This window comes from Lipotes vexillifer, unplaced genomic scaffold (assembly GCF_000442215.2).
Source record: "Lipotes vexillifer unplaced genomic scaffold, Lipotes_vexillifer_v1.1 scaffold640, whole genome shotgun sequence".
NCBI lineage: Eukaryota > Metazoa > Chordata > Mammalia > Artiodactyla > Lipotidae > Lipotes > Lipotes vexillifer.
The window spans coordinates 1,898,470-1,906,424 of record NW_006773138.1 but is presented as its reverse complement, the minus strand read 5'-3'; the positions used below and the strand labels follow the sequence as shown (position 1 = coordinate 1,906,424).

General features: G+C 40.2%; 1 protein-coding gene across 1 annotated transcript in view; it reads right to left on the bottom strand.

The window, feature by feature from the left end:
- Positions 1 to 7,955, bottom strand: part of POLD3 (DNA polymerase delta 3, accessory subunit) — a 42,039-nt gene that overhangs the window by 32,435 nt on the left and 1,649 nt on the right. The window lies entirely within an intron of this gene.

Below are 7,955 nucleotides of genomic sequence, written 5' to 3'. Positions count from 1 at the left end.
GGGAAAGAGGGGAGAGGGTGGAGATGGTTCAAGGTTTTCAACAGATTTGCAAAAGGATTACTCCAGAACGTTAAGAACCACTATGTAGATGATTGTAAGTGTACAGCTCTAAAGTTCCAATTTTATGATCATTCAGAATCGATGCTCTTTCAAAATTGCAAATTTAACAGCTTACTCACACTGTCCAGTATTCATTAACCTGAGACTGCCAAACACTCAATATAGAAATAATGTTGCTTTTATAACATTTCCTAAATTTATTTTTATCCTTATGATCCACTTAGTATCAGAAGCTGATTCCCCTCAATAACTTACAGTTTAACAAAAACATCAACCAAGAGACATCATTTGTGTCGTTTATTTCAAGAAACATTTACCGAGCCTCTATGACATGTCATACTTCTGGCAAGAATAAGGAAAACTCAACCTACACTGTTGACTACTCTCTTAGCTTCCTTGATCCAATGCCTCACTGAGTCTCCTGCCACCTCTCTAACTGCCTCTGATCCATTTCCTGCACAGACTTGACTACCTACTCCTTTTCTGTACTGCTGGGGCTGTCTTCAGCTATCTTTTCTCTATATATATATTAGAGTGACCAATGATCTGGGTTTGCCTGGATCTGAGGGGTTTCCTGACATGGACTTTTAGTTCTAAAACCAACAGTCCAGGGCACACCAGGATGATTGGTCACCTTACTAAATCTTCTCCTTGATCCATTTCATTCATCCCCATGGCTTCATTTATTCCCAACAACAATATCATCTGCTCAAACCACCCAAGCCAGAAATCTGGGAGTCGTTATCCCTCACTTTTCCCAGTCTGGTGAGTTGCCAAATCTTGTCAGTTTTCCATCCCAAGTAATTCTTGACTCCATGCCCTCCAAATATCTTGACTGGACTATTTCAATTCCAAGTGTCAATGCCTTCCTCACACCACCTTCCCATTCATTATCCACAAGGCTGCCAAGGTGAAGTTTTAAAAATGCAAATCAAGTCATTCAAAACCTTAATGAGTGGCTACTTCATGCTCTATGCCTTGGGGATAGAGCAGAGAACAAAGCAATCAAAGTTTCTACCCATTCAGAGTTTGCACTGCAGAAAAGAGAGATACAATAAACAAACAAGTAAATATATGTCAGATGGTAGTAAATCTATGGGGGGAAGAAAAAGATTAGGAGAATAGAGAGTGCCTGAGAAGTTTTGCTATTTTATATGATTAGGGAAGACTCCTTCCCTGCAGGAAGTTACAGAGCCGCCAATGTGAATATCTCAGGGAAGAATGTTCCAGGCAGAAAGTACAGCAAATCCAAAGGTTCTGAGGCAAGAATGTAAGCAAGGTGCAAGGAACAGAAAAGAGGTGAGTGTGCTGAATAAGGAAGAAGGGAAGAAGAGAGCCAAGCACCAGACATGTAGGGCTTTGTGGTTCTATGTAGGAAGAAAGTCCTCAGAAGGTTTAGAGCAGAAACAACATGATCTCATCTTTTAGGAGGATTCCTGACTGCTGTGTGGAGAATATACTGTTAAGGGGCAAGGAAGGAAGCAGGGAGACCACTTACAAGGCTACTGCAATCATCTAGGCTAGAGATGATGGTGGCTCAGACTACAGTGGTAGCAATGGAGCCAGTAATCAGTGGATGAATTCTGGGGACATCTTAAAGGGAGAAACAACAGGACTTGCTGATGGACTGACTGTGGGGTATGAGAGAAAAAGAAATCAAGGATGACTGGATGAAGCAACTCAAAGAATAAAGCTGTCATTCACTGAGATAGAGAAAAGCAGGAGAAGGAGGCGATGTGGGAGAAATTAGGAGTTAAGTTTTGGGGCATGTTAAATCTGAGATACCAATTAGTCATTAAGTGCTGTTAACAAGTAGCTGATTATTCTTAGCTGAAGTATTATTCCTTGTTCGAAAGTTTTCAGTAGCACCCCATCCCCTAAGGAGCAACTCCACAGGTCTATCAGTGACATGTAAGACATTTCTTGTTCTGGCCCCTGTATCTCTCACCATTCTCCCACATTCACACAATTTTCAGCCTTATGAAACATTCTGCAGTTCCCCTGGCTCTTCTGTATGCCCCTCCTTCTGCCTAGAATGCTCTTCTTAGACTTCATCCACCTAATTCCTTATCAAGATAGCAGCTCAGTTATCTCCTCCTATGTGAAGCCTTCCCTAACACCACTAGGCCAGCAGGGCACCCTTGCCGTCTAAGTTCTAACAGGACCTATCCCATATCTGTTATTATAGTTACCACACCATATTCCAATTACTTAGTTTATGTATCTGACATCCCCACTAGACTATACACATCTTGAGGAAAAAAAAAATCAACATTTTTGTTGATTCCTCTATCTTGTTCTCTTTAGTGTGTCCTTCCATGCAGCAATTATGTTAGGAAAGATGAGGAACACAGAGTCATGAACGTTTTGGTTTATTTATGCTAGTTAGGACCATGCTAGCAGAAGAAATGGTAGGAAGGGACCATGTCCAAGATGCTTTGAGCTTGCAGGCGAAACACGCTGTTTTTTATCAACAATTCAGTCTTGCTTGTATCATCATAGTCACTGTCCTCTGTGCACTTATCTCCCCAAATCAGGCCCAGTTCTCTTTTATATTAACAAGATGGTCAGAACTGCACAAACTCTTAAAAAAAATTTCTGCATAACTTTTGAATCTCTAAGACATGTTCATCTAATTTGATTATGCCAAACACCTTACCAACAAAACACACAAAGTATTCTTAAATATGAGTAACAATGCGTATGACTTCTTACAAGATGCACTTCCTACACACATGATTAACTATACCTTCGCATCTTCTCATCCCTCCTGATCAGTTCCACCCATAATTTTCCCATAGGATGAATACAGTGTATACCTATATTGTCTTCCCTAATCTAATTCCTTCACAGCATTTTTATAACATGATATTATCTTGTTTAAATCAATGATGGGAAGGGTCTTGTCTGTCAAGTTTGCTGTTTTATGACAGAGGCTAAAATAATGCTAAAAACTGAAAAAATATTTCTTTATTGCATCCAAGCAAATAGTAACAACCATGCCCAGTCACTGCCCTCAGTGCCAACAGTGAAACTTTAAATGCTCTCACTAGTTAAAAGAAAAAAGGGTGACCTAACCTTGCACCTAAAGCAATTAGAGAAAGAAGAACCAAAAAACCCCAAAGTTAGCAGAAGGAAAGAAATCATAAAAATCAGATCAGAAATAAATGAAAAAGAAATGAAGGAAACGATAGCAAAGATCAATTTAAAAAAAAAAGGGTGGGCTTCCCTGGTGGCGCAGTGGTTGAGAGTCCGCCTGCCGATGCAGGGGACGCGGGTTCGTGCCCCGGTCCGGGAAGATCCCACGTGCCGCGGAGCGGCTGGGCCCGTGAGCCATGGCCGCTGAGCCTGCGCGTCCGGAGCCTGTGCTCCGCAACGGGAGAGGCCACAACAGTGAGAGGCCCGTGTACAGGAAAAACAAAAACAAAAACAAAAACAATAAAAAAAAAAGGGTGACAGGACACTCTAAGTCTCAGTTTTCTCATCTGTTAAAAAAGGTTGATAGGGACTTCCCTGGTGGTGCAGTGGTTAAGAATCCGCCTGCCAATGCAGGGGACATGGGTTCAAGCCCGGTCCGGGAAGATCCCACATGCCACGGAGCAACTAAGCCCGTGTGCCACAACTACTGAGCCTGCGATCTAAAGCCAGCGAGCCACAACTACTGAAGCCTGCACGCCTAGAGCCCATGCTCAGCAACAAGAGAAGCCACCACAATGAGAACCCCGCGCACCGCAACGAAGAGCAGCCCCCGCTCGCAACAGCTAGAGAAAGCCCGCGTGCAGCAATGAAGACCCAATGCAGCCGAAAATAAATAAATAAAATAAATAAATTTAAAAATAGAAAATAATTTATTGCTAAAAAATGTTAACTATCGGGCTTCCCTGGTGGCGCAGTGGTTGAGAGTCCACCTGCCGATGCAGAGGACACGGGTTCGTGCCCCGGTCTGAGAGGATCCCACATGCCGCAGAGCGCCTGGGCCCGTGAGCCATGGCCGCTGAGCCTGCATGCCTGGAGCCTGTGCTCCGCAACGGGAGAGGCCACAACAGTGAGAGGCCTGCGTACCGCAAAAAAAAAAAAAGTGCTAACTATCATCTGAGCCTTCAGCAAGTCATAATCTTTTTGTTGGTGGAGGGTTTGAAACATGATGAGAATTACCAAAATGTGACACAGAGACAACAAATAAGCAAATGCTATTGAAAAACTGGCACCCACAGACTTTGTCAACACAGGGTTGCCACAAACCTTCAATTTGTAAAAACAAAAACAAACAAAAATACGCAGTATCTGCGAAGTGCAGTAAAGTGAAGCACAACAAAATGAGGTAAGCCTATACACATTTTAGGGCTTCACTTATAAATAAGCTTGAACCAACACAGTGTATTCTTATTGTGAGGACTGAAGCATTTTTAGTATAACAAGCACAAGATACGTAGAAATGTTAAATAGTGATAATTATTGATTTAAGAGCTAAAACTACAGAACTCTCAGAAGAAAACACAGAAGTACATCTTCATGATTTACTTGGGTTAGGCAAAGCCTTCTTAGATACTATATGAAAAGCACAGGCAACAACAACAAAAAAACTGAACTCCATCATCAATAATAAGAACTCTTACGCTTCAAAGGGCACCATCAAGAAAGTGCAAAGAAATCATTATCTGATCAGGGACTTGTCTCTAGAATATATAAAGAACTCTTACAACACAATAATAAAAAGACAAACACAATGGAAAAAATGGGCAAAGGATCTGAATAGCTATTTCTCCAAAGAAGATACACAAATGACTAATAAGCACATGAAAAGATGATCAATGTCATTAGCCATTACAAAAATGCAAATCAAAACCATAATGATACTGCTTCACACCCACCAGGATGGCTAAAATTTAAAAAGACAGATAACAGAAAGAGTAGACAAGAATGCTGAGAACTCAGAACCCTCATACCTTGGTGGTGGGATTGTAAAATAGTGTATGTAGCCACTTTGAAAAATAGTTCCTCAGCTCCTCAAAATGTTACATATGACCCAGAAATTCCAATCTTAGGTGTATACTAAGAGAACTGAAAACACATGTCCACACAAAATCTTGTACACAAATGTTCATAGTAGCATTATTCATAACACGTCAAATGTGGAAAAAACCTAAATGTCCATCAACTGATGAATGGATAAACGAAATGCTATATATCCATGTTATAGGTTGAATTGTGTCCCCCCAAAAAAGATATGTTGAAGTCCTAACCACTAGTACCTCAGAGTATGACCTTATTTGGAAATAGGGTCTTTGCAGATGTAATAAGTTAACATGAAGTCATACTGGAGTAGCGTGGGCTCCTCATCTACTATGACTGGTATCCTTGTTTTTTTTTTTTAATGGTATCAACTGCTTTTTATTGAGCATATATTAAGTGCTTTCCATAAAATTCAATCTGCACCCTGACCTTAGAAGCTACATGTTTTTATTATTCCCATTTTTCAAACAGAGACAGAAGCTCAGAACCTAAGAGTGGTGACTCAAGTGGGTAACTCAGCTAAATGAGTGGATTCTGATTCTGGATGCATGGCCTCCAAAGCCAGTGTTTGTAATCCTAAGGCTCCTGTGCCTCAAACTCTGCTCTGCTGGCATTGGCTGGAGGGAGCCAGGATGAGCCTCTAAGGGTTAGGCCTTCCAAACAGAAGCCACCAAGCCTCATCTGTCTCCCAGTTTAGCCTGACTGGTATCCTTATAAGATGGCTATGTGAAGATACAGACACACAAGAAGAATGCCATGTGCTATGAAGGCAGATACTGGGGTTATGCAGCTACAAGCCAAAGAGTGCCACACATTGCTAGCAAACCACCAGAAGCTAGGAAGAATCAAAGAAGAATTTTTCTCTACAGGTTTGAGAAGGAGCATGGCCCTGCCAACATCTTAATTTTGGACTTCTAGCCTCCAGAACTGAGACAATAAATTTCTGTTGTTTTAAGCCACCCAGTTTGTAGTATTCTGTTATGGCAGCCCTAGAGAACTAATATACTATATAATGGAATATTATTCAACCATAAAAAGGAATGAAGTACTGATACATGCTACAACATGGACAAACCTTGAAAATATTATGCTTAAGTGGAGGAAACCAAACACACAAGATTACTTATTATTAATAAGTACTCTTAAGTATTAATAAGTATTAATAATTACTTATGATTCCATTTATATGAAATGTCCAGTATAGGCAAATCTATAGATGGAGAGTGTATTAGTGGTTGCCTAGTGCTTGGGGGGTACGGGGAGAAGAATGATGAGGGATTACTAACAGATACAGGGTTTCTTTTGGGGGGTGATTAAAATGTTCTGAAATTAATTATAGTGCTAACTGCACAACTCTGTAAATATATTAAAAATCATTGAATTGTACATTTTAAATGGGTGAATTGTATGGTATATGAAACATATGTAAATAAAGCTGTTTTTAAAAAAATAATTATGAAAGAAAGTAACAGGGTGCATGACAGAGAGAGAGGAGTAGGGACACCTGAAATAGAGCATTAGGGAAGAGTTGCTATATGAAGTAATGTGTGAAATTTGAGCTGAAACCTGAACAATGAGGACAGCTGTGAGAAGCGCATTCCAGGCAGAGGGAATGGTACAAATTTCCTTGAGTGAGAATGGGCTTGGCACATCTGAGGAACAGAAAGGCAAATATGGCTAGAGTATAAGTGACGTAGAGAGTGGTATGGGATGAACCTGGTAGACAGGCAGGGGCTAGACAGCATATTAATTCCATAAAAATTATAGGAAATAATTCCATAAAAATTATAGCTACAGTAAAATTGCAGGCAACTTTATTTCATCTCCAGTCCTCAATATGCACCTTAATCTCAATAGGCTTATATAGTAACAGTTACCTCATTTCATATTTAAACACCTATAACCATAACAAATAATTACTCTTATGGGTGTCTAATCCTAAAGTTACCTAAACCTGTTGTTTGGGCCAGTACTGGCCTCAGCAATGGCAATCTCAAATAGTCAAAATCAGTCTGAACCCATCCCTGGGCCAAGAGTTTCAGGTCTTGAAGGCATAAACATCACAGTCAAAATTAAACTCCTAGATCTGCCAAACAGCAACCCAAATCAAGCCAAATCAACCCACTCTAGAGATCAGGGATTTTTTTTAAGACTCACAGAATGTTCCTATGACTCAAGGAATAGGAAAAAACCAAACCACCTTTAGGAATAAAGCAAACAAAATGAGTATTTAACTCAATATATGTGCTCTCAGCCTGTTCACCAATTCCTACCCATTGGACATAGACAACACATTTTCAGGTGAAGAAATCCTGAAGTTAATTCAAAAGCCTGCCCATTCCATTTTGGCCCCAAGTTGGTCTACAAGTTTCAGCAATGAAAGGTGACAGGGCAAAATTCAAGAAGGGCAATGCTCTGTGTCATCCTGAACACTCCCTTTTTAGTTTCACTTAAATAGTTCTACCCTGTCTTATACTGTTACACAGCCTGTGTCAAACACCTGTTGACCTCATTATGGAAGTTATTTCAATAACACCCAGAGATGGGCCTAAGGAGCACATGTGAAAATGTAATGAAGATAAGATAACAGACATATAAATCTGAGATGTAAACAGAATTGGCTAGCCCATTTAATAAATCAGAAATAACCAAGAGATGTTAACCAGAGGGCAAGGCTACAAATAAATCCAGTAAACATATCACCACACATTTGTATACAAGTCCACCTATCTCCTAAATAATAGACAAAAGCATTAAAGGTAGTAAAAAAAGGTATTCTTTCCCATTCCCCCTCAGGGTGGATGGGGTGTGGGTTCTAACCTAGAGACTATCTATAAAGCTAACAGAGCAAAAGAAAACAAACAAATAAAACCAAAAATTCC